General features: G+C 39.7%; 1 non-coding gene across 1 annotated transcript; it reads right to left on the bottom strand.

Annotated features, from left to right (window-relative positions):
- Positions 1 to 5,554: 5,554 nt before the first annotated feature.
- Positions 5,555 to 5,660, bottom strand: LOC145587094 (small nucleolar RNA R71). The gene has a single exon (XR_014101133.1). It is a non-coding gene; the product is annotated as a small nucleolar RNA R71 (small nucleolar RNA).
- Positions 5,661 to 14,289: the final 8,629 nt, after the last annotated feature.

The following is a 14,289-nucleotide window of genomic DNA, read 5'->3' on the forward strand; positions in this document are numbered from 1 at the left end:
GATTGGCTTTTCAGGAAATGTCCAAACGAACAATTTCAACAAAATCTTTCAATTTTTTATTTTACTACGTTCAACTATATGTATTCCTCTATCCGTAGAGTACATTGAATGTATAGAATGGCTCTAACAGAGTTTCTCTTATTCGTATTAACAACTACTCTAGGAGGGATGTTTTTATGCGGTGCTAACGATTTAATAACTATCTTTGTAGCTCTAGAATGTTTCAGTTTATGCTGCTACCTATTATCTAGATATACCAAAAACCTCGAAGAACTGTCGCAAGTTGAAAGTTACATCTTTGTGGGTTCGGCCCTAAAGTGTGGATCTTTGGGTTGAGTACAAATCATGTTTCAGACCTTGGGCAGTGACTCATTTTGAGTATAATTGATAAAGTAGGAAGAGTTGCTCTCCCTTGTCTCTCTTCATTGTTGACTCAGCTCATCAATGGTATATCCCAAAGCACCTTGGTGCCTTCTCAAAACACCACATAACTCTTGAGCTTAGCTCTTACTCAAAGATGCACTAACAATCACGGGATAAGTAGAATTTGGGCCTAAGAATTCATACCTAAGGTGTGATGGTAGAGGTTTGAGCTCTACCGTGGGAACACCTTTACCTTCCTTGGTTGAGGCCGCTTGCAAAGCTTTTTGGTTTGAGATTCCCATGCAAATGTGATCATCACTTTCTTCCAAGCTTTCATCAATGACTCTTTCAAGAAAAACCATTTCCTTGCCATGATCACCTATCTTTTCTTTGTTTAACAAAACACACTCAAGAGGATCATTAGAGGTGAGTAAGTGATCATGCATGGAATTCACAATGTCATCTAAAATTTCGATTCTCATACAATTCTCTAATGAAGAAGAAGGGTATTGTATACTCTCATTCAAATAAAACTCAATCTCTTCTTCCCCCACCTTGAGAGAAATTTTAGCACTCTTGACATCAATCATAGCGCCCGATGTTGCAAGGAAGGGTTTACTAAGAATGATGGGGATATTGGAATCTTCGTCCATCTCAAGCACAACAAAATCCATCGGGATCAAGAACTTCCCTACCCTTAAGGGAACGTCCTCTACCTTACCTTTTGGGATTTTAATGGACCTATCGGCTAATTATAAGGTAATGTTGGTAGGTGAGAGTTCTCCTAGCTCAAGTCTTTGATAGACCGAGTATGGCATAAGGCTAACACTAGCTCCTAGGTCACACAAGGCATTATCAATTTGTGTCTTGTTAATAGCACAAGGGATAGAAAAATTCCCGAGGTCCTTCAACTTAGGCGGCATCTTGTTCATTATGATGGCACTATAATTTTCGGTCAAACTAACCATTTTCACCACATCACAAGTTCTCCTCCCACTCAAAAAGTCTTTAAGGAATTTCACATAATTCGGCATTTGGTTAATGCAAAATGCATAATTAACAAGAATAGAGAAAAAACTAATTTACCCTTGAAGCGTGCTTCGCTCACTCGGACGGAGCTCTTACTTTAGAAAAGCCGAGCCTCACAAATGGCAAGAACCACCAACGAAAGTCCACCCACAACTCGACCCGACCGGTCTAATACTTGGAGGTTAGCCAAGTCTGACCAAAAAGACTACCAGAATAATTTTTGAGCGTATAGGTTTTCTCTCAAGTGGAGATGCCTAATTGAGCTCTTATTCAAGTGAATAATCCCAAGACATACCTTGGCTAGTTATAAGGAGTGCTTCCTTGTAAATTCTACTCATCTTTCAATGTGGGACTTTTTCACAAAAATATCCCACATAGAAAGATTGTTGAAGTCAATCCTTAGTTAAATAAACCAAGGAATAACAAAGTAACAAGTGTCACATGGTTAGGTGAGGACCACTTCCTCACTTGCTCCCCAAGGCAACTCACATGCATTGTGAGCTAACCATGTGGTACCCAACCTTGAGCCCCAAGTTAGGTTCGGTTGGGCCGTCATCCTTCGGCCCACGTCCATGACCCGTCACCCAGATACACGGCCCGTTGCCATATGGAATTGCCAACGTGGCATGTGCCACGTGGCGTGCTGCCACTTGGTGGCTACCACGTGTCACGCCGCCACCTTGGCGCGCTGCCACGTGGCACGACGCCACCTTCTCTTGCTGCCACATGGCGTACTGCCATGTGCACTGCCACGTGGCGTGCTTCTAGTTGGCGCGCTTCCCTAGCCTTCTCATGGCTAGGATTTTTACTTGTTACTTGAAGCATTTTCCCGTCTCGCCAATTCCTAAATTTTGGCTCAACTTTTGAGATTCGAATCCGACGCTCTAAGCTCGGAATCCGACGTCTTTGTTCATAATACTCGGGTGACTCATTAATTCATTTTAGATTATTTCGTTGCGTCGGATGTTAGTTGCTTGGGTGTGACCCGAATGGTTTAGTCAAGATTAAGCTGTAATATTAATTATGCATTAATATTACTGATCATAAGCGGCCTCCACCTAGGCATTCCGATCACTTGAGCTTACTGAATAAATAGCTTTTCACTAGCTCTGAACCCTCTATCGGAATAATACACTTGTTCGAAGGAAACCATTCCTTTCAATCTCCTTCTTGTCCTTCCGGACAAGTGCGCTTTTAGTGTATAGTTTTTTTCCTATGTCACTTAATGTCTCTTGATGAACTATAAGGTAAGATTTATTGGTAATCCTTATTACGTCCTGAAATGTTTCACGAAATCCAAGTCCGACTTTCAACAAACAGGTGATTTCTAAAATCCTTCCGAGCACGGCCATGCATTTTATAGTCTCGCTCTTCGAGAGGCCTTGCAAACAATAAAGACATCTTCCCTATTTTTAGTAGGGGGACATTTCCAGTCTTATAATGTAGCTTCTTTTACTTAGAGGACCTAGCCGCCTGAGTGTTGTCGTTATAATCTCCATGTACGGCAGACATTTGACTAACATCAAAACGGACTAGTACTTAAACAAGAGAACTCACAATACTCATGGTCGAGGAAAGAGGTTCTGATAGCCATAATGAGAAATATACTTATGACGATTTTTAAATCTCTTAAAGTATTCTCACAGATCGATCCAGTATGGTTCTAAACCAATACATGTGCAAATGATTCATGACAATCATGTCCTTGTAGCACAAGAAACGGTGCTATAAGTCAAACTACATACTAATCTCAAGCGGTCATTAATCATCCATCATTTAAATGACCTTCATTAGGGTTACTTTTCGATTAAAATATTCAATGTTCACTTAATAGGTGTTTCTTTATCCAAGACTGGTCTTCATACCCTATTTTGAATATTCTCAAAATGGAATGGACTCATAATTTAATTATAAACCACAATTAAATAGAACTGGAGTGATAAAATTGCATGAAATTAAATTACTCCAAAACCTGAATGGTTCATCTTATGATAAATTGATTTTCCAAATGTTTTAAGAGTAACACTTTTGATGAGTGTCATTTCTGGCACTCATTTGATCCCTTTTAGGGTAAATTTCATTCTCTTTTATAGCTCTTTTTATTCCATTTTCCTTAATTTTGCTCTTAATTTCTTTTGTTTGCATTTTCTTAGTTGATTTTCCTTTTTCTTGCATTTCTTGGTTTATTTCGCCGTTTTCCCTTTTGTATTTGTTTGTATTCTTTTATTTTCAGGAGAAGACCGTTCCTGAGGTTGCTTAGTGTCTTCCATTTGAAGCCCAAGTATGGAGATATGCAAGTTTCAAATTTCCTTAGGGCGTGCATTTAAGCCGTGGGGGCACCAATTTCGGTGTTGAACCCCCCATCAAGGTGTTTAGAATCTTCCATGTTCCGTGTTCATCAAGCACACCAAGTAGAGCGCACGAGGGGCGTCAAGTTGAATTGGAAGAGAGCTGGCGCGGCCGCGTAGTGTGGTGGCGTGGCCACGCCTGTTGCTCCCCCTGTTGCTGCCCTGCTCCCAGGCGCAGCCACGCGCGACAATGGCGCGGCCGCGCCTGTTGCTCCCCCTGTTCCGTACCCTCTTCTTCGCGGCCGTGCACCTCTAAAGTGAAGGTCGCGACTGTACGGGTTCTTTTGGGACGATTAACTACTTTCTCCTTTATTCGTTTACTAGTTTTCTCTTCATTTTTTTTGTGGGAGGGAAAGCTTAGAATTAGAATTAGGTTTTGATTTTCTTAGAAAGAGAAACTCTAGGTTTTAGGTTTGTGGAGAGAGAAACTTGAAGATTGATGATTGATGATGGTACAATTAGCTTGATTTCAAGCTCATTTCCTTTGATCAAGTCTGTAAGAATCATCTTTACTTTAATTCAATATTTAGCTTTTCATTTCAATAACTCTGTTGATTGTTCAAGTTTATTGATTGTTTAATTGAATTGGTTTGATTGGAATGATGATGATGAATTTAATGAATTATGTAGCTTTGTTCTTGATTTCTTTAATGGATTGTGAGTAGTTTGCTTGCTATGGATGTGGTGAAGCATGTATTAGTGATGGAACATAGCTAATTTTGGGGGGGGGGGGTTTGATTGATTTAGCATTGTGATTAAATTGGTTGATAGATTTTGTGCATGTGTATGGATTGTAAGGAGTGGTCAACCTTGTTCTTCATGCTAGATGGCATTGTGTGTCTACATTGATACGGACCATTGATTTGTAGCTCGCATTTGTCGATTGAGTTTGGTTTGTGACGTTCCTAGTTAGAGTCTTTTGTAGTTGGCGCTAGTTAGACCTCTAGGAGATAGCTTGTCGAGCTCTTTTGGTTGCATTGTCTATCTTCCCTCGCAATACTCAAATTAATCAATCTCCAAACCGATTAGTGTATGTTTATAGCAAATACGTGTGGATCCTAAATCCCGAGTGTTTTGATATATTGATTTACTTTGTGTTTTTAGTTGAATTTAGATAACCTACTCTACCTCTTACACTTTGAAGTAGCTTGACATTGACGGTAGCAAACTTACCCCCCCCCCCATTCCTAGTGGTTCGACCCGAACTTGCCCTTTTACTAGGTGTAGGTTTAGTTATATTTTTAGTTTGATTGGAGGAATTCACCTTCCGTCAAAATTACGTCGTTCCCGGGCAATGGCGTAGTTGTTTTCTATTTTTGTGCAGTCTATTTCATTTTATCTCAAAAATAAAAAAAGATTTTTCTCTTTTAGGCTACATTTGTAGCCGTGCTACTAATATTTTCCTTTGCGATTGTGTGTGCAAGTGAACATGGGAGAATTCCCAAGGGTGACATTGAAGAAGTTGGGAACTCCGGGTGCATATAAGTATGAGAGCAGGATTGCTCCATCTTTAATTCCGGAAAGTGACTTTTAAATCAAGCCGGTAATGATAACCTTTATTCAAATGCGACCATATAGTGCTGCAACAAATGAAAGTCCCCTCAATCATCTTAAGGAATTCGAGAAATATTGCAACATAATTAAGGTGAGCAGGGTCGCACAAGAATTCATAAGGCTTAAGCTATTTCCTTTCTCTCTAATTGGAAGAGCTCAAGAGTGGCTAGACAAGGAAGTGAAGCCTAATTCCTTGAGAACATGGGATGAAGTCACTAAAGAATTTCTTTCCCGTTTCTTCCCTCAAAAGAAAACGATGGAGACTAGAGCTTTGATTCAATGTTTCAAGCAAAGGACTAGTGAAAGCCTCTATGAAGCATGGGAGAGGTACAAGGAATATCAAAGAGAGTGTCCTCACCATGGAATCCTCACTTACCAAATTATTTAAATCTTTTATGGTGGTTTGAGTCCACAAGGGAGGTCAAGTCTTGATGCCGGAGCCGGAGGCCTAACAATGAACAAGACGGAGCAAGAAGTTTATATTATTGAGGATGTAGTGAGACACTACATGAATTGGCAAGAGGTTGAGAAAGCGCCGACAAACAAGAGTAGCACCACGGGGTGCTCGATTGATCAACTCAATGCTATCAACAATTTGTCCATGCAAATTTCGGACTTAGGGAAAGAGGTGGTATCTATCAACGTTAAGCTCGAGAGTGAAACTTCACAAGCACCGATTATTCCCTCCTAAATTAAGGGGAGGGGTACATCTCCTTACCCTAACACTCTTCCCTTTCCTTGTTGTATGATTAGTGAATGTTGGTTTTGTGATTTATGTGGAATGAATGATCATGATGCTTCTATTTAATCCAATGTTTCTTGTGATAGAAATGATGAATATGATGGGAATGAGAGTGAGCATGTGAATTATGTTGTCAATAATGATTTTGGACCTAGATTTGATGTTCAAAGGAATGTTGGGAATAGGAATTATCACAACCACGGGAACTATGATAATTATAACCAAAATAGTGGTTATAGGAACCAAGGAACCCATGGGTTTCGTGGTAACTATAACAACCATGGTTATAGTGGTCAAAGTCATGGCCAAGGAAATGGAGATCATAACCAAGGTTATGGTAACCATAATCAAAATCATGGCCAAAATCAAATTAGGGGTAATTGGAGTAATCAAAGTAGGGGGAATTTTCAAAAAAATGCTCAAAGAGGTACCCCATTCGGATTTACTCCAAAGACCCAAGGCCAAAGTGATAGTTTCTATGCTCAACCATCTTCATCTAAGAGTTGGTTAGAGGATGTCATTGAGAACCAAACCAAGGTGTTGAATACTCATTTATCCCTTAGTAATGAGAATTTTAATGACATGATGACTCATAGTAAGGGGTTAGAGAACCAAATTTCTCAATTGGATAGTGTGTTGAAAGAGTTTGCAAATCTTTCTTCTTTGACTTTACAAGGCTTAGATCCTATGAGTCCTATGAATGCGATTGTAACTAGGAGTGGTAGGATTCTTGAAAGTGGAATGTCTAAGAAGAGTGATGCTAAGGAGAGCCCTAGCAAGGATCCAAATGAGAATGAGGGAGATGAGAGTCCTTTGATTGAGAAATTTGATGGGGAACAAGTTGAGAAAGTGAAAGAGAAAGTGAGAGAAGTTATCAAGCCTAAGCTTCCATACCCCCAAAAGTTTAATAGGCACAAATTAGATGAACAATTTGGCAAATTCATAGGATGCATAAGAAATTTCATCTTACCCTCCCATTTACCGATGTATATTAATTGTGAGTTTTTTCTTAGTCTCGAGTGTTATTTTCGCTGTGAGTCGGACTCATCAAAACCCAACATACTTATACTCGGACAGACAACAAATCCGAGAAGAAAAATGGCAAAGAAGAAGATGATGAGAATAGCACTGATTCAAGTATTGTGGCCTTTATATCAAGTGGCTTTGCTGCCGGCGGCCCAACCATAAAGGAATAAAGTAAGATGCTTGAAAGTATGGGAATGTGATGCACACGTGAAGAGAGAACCTTTCCTAGTGGCGACGGTTTGTGAGTCAAACCGAGGCGAAATTAAAACCCCCCCATAATGATCACATAGCGTTCATCTTAAAAGTTGCAAATTTGAAGGTCGGTCGAGTATTGGTGGATATTGGCAGCTCATCCGACATAATTAGCCTAGGATGTTTGAAAAATTTTAAGTTTTAGTAGATGCTCTCTAGGACATTTCTCATCCACTAATTGGATTGGAGGGAGTATTATCCACCCGGTTGGACGAAATGATCTGCCTATCCGGATCGGGAAGAAGGGAGACGGAAGGGACATGGTCGTCCGCCTCTTGGTAGGCAAAGAGCTCACTAGCTACAATGTAATCCTTGACCGCCCTACTTTAACAACAGCAAAAGCAATAATTGTCCCTCCCTTGATGCTGATGAAGTTTGAGCAGACAGATGGAAAGATAGGATCAATTCAAGGAAACCAGAAAATGGCTAAGGAATGTAATAAGTTGGCTATGAAGGGTCTCTCCAGAAATAATAGGTTGGCCAGAAGAGAAATTCGATCAAGAAGGGTAGTGCATAGCAGTTAATAAAAGTCAGCCAGCTAGAAAAGTTGAGGCCACATTCAGCCTGTGATCATAAGGACATAGTGCTCAATCCTGACCAGCCTGATTGGACAGTCAAAGTGGGCATTATGGCTATGTGTTTTCTTAGAGATGACTTAGTAAAATTGTTGAGAGAATTTAAAGATGTGTTTGCGTTCGAAGTCCATGAAATGTCAGGCATCAGTCCAGATCTGACCGTTCACAAGTTGGCCGTGAACTTGACTATCAAGCATGTCCGGCAAAAAAAGATGAATCATGGAGAAGAGAGGAACCAAGCGGCCGCAGCAGAAGTGAAGAATCTGCTTGACGTTGGTTTCATTCGGCAATGTTACTACCCGATTTGGTAGCAAATGTAGTTTTTGTGAAAAAGCCAAATGGAACATGTATAATGTGCGTAAATTATACGGACCTCAACAAAGCATGCCCTAAGGATAGATTTTCCTTGCCTAAAATCGACCGGCTTCTTGATTCAATGGCCGGACATACCCTTATGAGCTTTATGGACGCATACTCTAGATTCCACTAGATTCCTTTATGGGAAGAAGATCAAGAAAAAACAGCATTTGTGACTGAGTAGGTGCTATATTGTTACAATGTTATGCCATTCGACTTGATGAATGCCCTTGCTACCTTTCAGAGACTTGTGAATACGATCATTAAAGACCAGATCGCCTGGAACATGGAAGCCTACATTGATGTTATGATTGTCAAGTCAAAACGGTCGGCCGACCATCTAAATAGTCTCTGAGAAACATTTACCGAACTCAAGTGGCATAAGATAATGTTAAACCAGAAGAAATGTTTCTTTGGTGTTGAGTCCGAAAAATTTCTCGGAATTTTGATCGATCAGCATAGTATTGAGGCCAACCCTAAAAAGATATAGGCAGTCTTAGACATGAAATTGTCGAGAAATATCAAAGAAGTGCAAAGACTGACTGGCTGTCAGAGGACAAGTGTCGATACTTCTTCTAAACCATAAAAAAGAAAGCCATGTTTGAGTGAACAGAGGAGGCCGGGGAAGCCTTCGTAAAATTAAAGAACCATCTGCATACACTTCCTCGACTTGTCAGCCCACTCAAGGACGAAAAGTTATACATTAACCTCGCAATCTCAGAACACTCCTCCTTACCGAGAGAGATGGCCATCAAATCCCCGTGTATTTTATGAGCCATGTCCTGCAGAATGCCGAGCTGAGGTACCCACCCACTGAAAAATTTTAGCTGGCATTGTTCATGGCATCAAAAAAACTAAGGCCATACTTCCTTGCTCATTCAATTGTGGTCTATAGGGACCAACAGTTGAAGAAGTCATTCACAACATTTGAGGCCAGTGGTCGAATGCTTAAATGGGCCGTAGAATTGAGAGGTTTGATATCACATTCGAACCCAAGAAAGTAATCAAGGGGAAAGCCTTTGTTGATTTTTTGGCCGAAATGACATGGCTGGACTTACAGCCATAGGGGATCAAATTTTGAAATTTTTTGTGGATGGAAGTGCAACAGTGGTTTGATGTGGCACTGATATCATTTGCCAATCTCCAGAAGGAGATAAGTTTGGTTATGCAATGAGATTTCAATTTCAAGCCTCTAACAACGAGACCGAGTATGAAGCCCTTTTGGCCGACCTTAGAATGTGTAAGGCGGCCGGGGCAACAAGAATTGATGCTAGCTCGGATTACCAACTGATAGTTAGCCAAGTAAATGGTGATTATGAAGTCAGGGAGCCGACTTTGATGAAATATCTTCAAATGGTAAAAGATGAGGTAGAGAGCCTAGAACATTTCACTTTACAACAACTCCCCCGATTAGAGAATCATCAAGCGGCTGCGCTCTTGAAACTAGCTTCCTTGGCATCCTGTGATACTCCCAGATCAGTGTTTTGGGAAGTAAAAAAAATTGAGGAGTATTGATGCCGAGCCTGTACAAATCATTGATGATTGTCATATATGGCACTCATTTGGCCTCTTTTTGGATGAATTTTCATTGTTTTTATGTCTCTTTTACCTCCTTTTCTTCAGTTTTATTTTATATTTCTCTACTTTGTATCTTCTTTAGTTGTTTTGCCATTTTCTTGCATTTCTTGGTTTATTTTGCTTTTTCTATTATTTGTTTGCCTTTCTTGAATTTCAGGGAATTGGTGACGTCTAAGGATCCAAATGACCTTCTCTCGGGATTTGCAAAGCTAAAGGTGCAAGCAGGTTCCTCCTCTTGAAGCTCAAAAGTGAAGGAGTGCAAAAGCCAAGTCTTCAAGGCCGCACTTTCATGCTACGTGGACATCAAAATCGGTGTTGAACCCACTGTGAAGGCCTCTAGTGACTGCTTCCCCCAACATGTATCAAGTAGAGAACACTGGAGCATCAACGACCGCACGAGAGGGAGGTGACCTACTCCCAGGCGCGGGCGCGCATGAGTACGGAGCTGGTGCGCGGCCGCGCAGGTTTGAGGTGCGGTCGCGCACCTCTTCTTCCCCTGTTCCGTACCCATTTTGAGCGGCCGCGCAACGAGAGGAGAGGCCACGCCGTTTGGAGTTCTTTTTGGACGTCTAACCAACTTCTCCATTGTTAGTTTTGCTGTATATATAATTTCTTCATTTTTAGAGAGAGAATGAGTTTTTGATTTAGTTTAGAATTAGAATTTGATTGGAATTTTAGAGAGAAAAGCTCAAATTGGGGAAAGTTTTGTTCTTAGATTTTAGAGAGAGAAACTTGGTTAATTTGATGAATGCTACTTTTAATCTTCTTCCTCTTTGATTTTGATCAAAGTTTTGTAAGAATTCTTTACTCTTTAATGCAATTTTATGTTTGATTCTTGAATTTGATTGAATTACTTGTTCTTTATTTGATTTGATTTTTGATAAGTTTGAGCATATTTTGAATACAATGTTGATGATGAAATTTGTGATTAGTTTAGTTTTGTTATTCAAATCTGCAATGTGTAGTGAGTGGATTTTACTTGTTAGGGATATGGTGAAGCATGTATGAGTGATAATTCATGGCTAATTGGGGAATTTTGATTGATCATCATTGTGATTAAATTAGTTGGTAAAATTTGTGCATGTGCTTGATATCTTTACGAGTGATCAACCTTAAATATCAGGATAGATTGCATAATAGTTTTCATTGATATGAAAAATTGATTGGAAGTTATTATTATCGATTGATCTTGTTTTGCGATTTTCATTTGAAGTCATTTGTAGAGACATCTAGCTTGACTCTAGGAAATAGCTCTCTAAGTGATTTTGATTGCATTTGTTACTTTCCCTCACATTGAATGCTTGGTCCATTTCTTTCCCAATTAGTGTGATTGTCATGAGTGCATGTGGATCCTAATTCCCTAGAAACCTTTATATCATTCTTATATTAATTTAATTCCGTTGTTTAGTTTGCTAGAACAACCCTCACTTAGGATTCAAAATAGCTTATCTAGAGACTTTAGCATAAACCGCATTCCCTTGGGTTCGACCCGGACTTACCCCTATGCTTAGGGTTGGGTTTGGTTTTATAAATTGGTTTTGATCGGGGAATCTTAGATATCATCGACCTAGGTTTCACCTGCGTAAAAAATGGCGCCGTTGCCGGGGAATGGCATGGTTGTTTGCTATTGTTGATTGAGTCTATTCCGTTTAATTGAAAAATTTAAAAAGATTTTCTTTCTTTTAGGCTACATTTGTAGCCGTGCTACTAATTGTTTCTTTTGTGATTGTATGCATAGAGCACGTGGTTGTTCTCTGGTGCCAATTGATCCGAAATTTGAGAGGACAATTACAAGGATAAGAGTTTCTTGAAGTTCTTTGAGTTCTAGCCCGTCAAGTAGAAGAACTGCGAGAAGAAGAACAGGCAAGCATGGGAGAAAAATCCAAGAGTGGCATTGAAGGAGCTACGAGTTTCGGGGCCCTATAGGTATGAGAGTAGGATTGCTCTACCTATGACATCGGTAACTAGATTTGAGATTAGATGGCCATGATTACTTTGATATGGAGGAGTCAATATAGTGGTGCAAAGCATGAGAGTTCCCTCAATCATCTTAAGGAGTTCGAGAAGTATTGCAATATTATCAAGGTGAATGGGGTTTCTCAAGAGTTTATTCGCCTTAAGCTTTTTTTCTTTTTTTCTCATTGGATGTGCATTGGAGTGGTTGGACAAGGAGGTGAAACCAAACTCCTTGAGGACATGGGAAGAAGTGACAAAGGAGTTTCCATCTCAGTTCTACCCACAAAAAAAGATGGCCGAAGCAAGAGCTCTTATTCAAAGCTTCAAGCAAAAACCTAATGAAATTCTTTATGAGGCATGGGAGAGGTATACGAAATACCAAAGAGGGTGCCCACACTATAGGGATTCCTACCTATCAAATCATCCAAATCTTCTATGGAGGTCTAAGCCCTCAAGAAAATCTTGCCTTGATGCAGGAGCCGGAGGACCAATAATGAACAAGACGGAGGAGGAAGTGGTGGACGTCATTGTAGGATGTATTGAGGCATTATATAGATTGGCAAGATGATTAGCGTGAAACAACAAGCAAAAGTGGTGCTTCGGTGTACTCGGTTGATCACATGAATTCAATCAACAACTTGTCCTCACAAATCCCGGAATTAGGGAAGGAAATGACCTCTATCAAAGCCAAACTTGAGAGTGCTTCATTTCAAGCACCGATTCTTCCCTCCCAAAATAAGGGGAGAGGTACATTTCTTAACTCAAATCCCCTTCCCTTCTAGCAACATGTCTAGTGGTTATATGTTTTGTGATTTATGTGATTCATATGACCATGATGCTTCAAAATTTCCTAATGCTTCTTTTGATGGATGTGATGATTATGTTGGCAATGATAATGAACATGTGAACTATGTGTCTAATAAAAATGTTGGACCTAGATTTGATAATCAAAGAAAAAATGGGAATAAGAACTATCATAATGGGAATTTTGATAATTATAACCACAATGGGGGTTATAGAAACCAAGGAAACCAAGGTTTCCGAGGAAACTATAACCACTAAGGTTATGGTGGTCAAAACCAAGGGCAAGGATATGGGAACCATAATCAAAATTATGGTAATCATAACCAAGGTGGCCAAAATCAAGGTCGGGGCAGTTGGAGTAACAAAATAGGGGCAATTTTCAAACCAACAATAAAAGGGGTCCCCCACCCGGTTTCACTCCAAGGGCTCAAGGTCAAAATGATAGCTCTTATACCCAATCATCTCCTTCTAGAGGTAGTTTGGAGGATGTCATTGAAAATCAAATCAAGGTGTTGAACACTTACATGTCATCTAGTGATAAGAAGTTTAATGACATGATGGCTAATAGTAAGATGTTGGAGAATCAAATTTCTCAATTGGAAAATGTCTTGAAAGAGCATGCTAGCCCTTCTTCCCTACCTTCTCAAGGTTTAGATCCTAAGAGATCAATTAATGCCATAGTGACAAGGAGTGGTAGGATTCTTGAGAATGTAGAGCCTAAGAAGAGTGAGGCTAAGGAGAGTCCTAAGGAAGTTTTTGTTGAAGATGAGGAAGGAAAAATCTCTTTAAGTGAGGATGTAGGTGAGAAACCAATTGAAAAAGAAAAAGAGAAAGTAAGAGAAGTTATCAAACCTAAGCTCCTATATCCCCAAAAGTTCAATAGGCACAAACTAGATGAATAATTTGGTAAATTTATGGAGATGCTTAGGCAACTTCATCTTACCCTTCCATTTACCGATGTCATTGACCAAATGCCGAATTATGCAAAATTCCTTAAGGACATCTTGTGTTGAAAAAGAACTTGTGATACGGCGAAAACGGTTAGCTTGACCGAGAATTGTAGTGCAATCATTATGAACAAGATGCCGCCCAAGTTGAAGGATCCCGGAAACTTTTCTATCCCTTATGCTATCTATAAGATGCAAATTGATAATGCCTTGTGTGACTTAGGAGCTAGTGTTAGCCTTATGCCATATTCGGTTTATGAAAGACTTGAGTTAGGGGAACATTCACCTACCAACATTACCTTGCAACTAGCCAATAGATTAATTAAGATTCCAAAAGGTAAGGTAGAAGATGTTCCTTTGAGGGTTGGAAAGTTTGTAATTCCAGTTGATTTGTTGTTCTTGAAATGGATGAGGATTCCAATATTTTTATCATACTTGGTAGACCTTTTCTTTCTACCTCGGGTGCCATGATTGATGTTAAAAGGGCTAAGATTTCTCTCAAAGTTGGAGAAGAAGTCATTGAATTTGATTTGAATGAAAGCATGAAATATCCTTCTTCTTCACTTGAAAATTGCATGAGATTTGAAATCTTTGATGATATTGTGAATTCTATGCATGAGCACTTGCTCACTTCTAATGATCCACTTAAGTGTGTTTTGTTGAATAAGGAAAAGAGAGGTGAGCATGGCAAGGAAATTGCTTTCTTTGAGAGAGTCATTGATGAGTGTATGGAAGAGAGTGATGATCACATTTGCATG

This window comes from Chenopodium album, chromosome 16, assembly GCF_948465745.1.
Source record: "Chenopodium album chromosome 16, dcCheAlbu1.1, whole genome shotgun sequence".
NCBI classification, from domain to species: Eukaryota; Viridiplantae; Streptophyta; class Magnoliopsida; order Caryophyllales; family Amaranthaceae; genus Chenopodium; species Chenopodium album.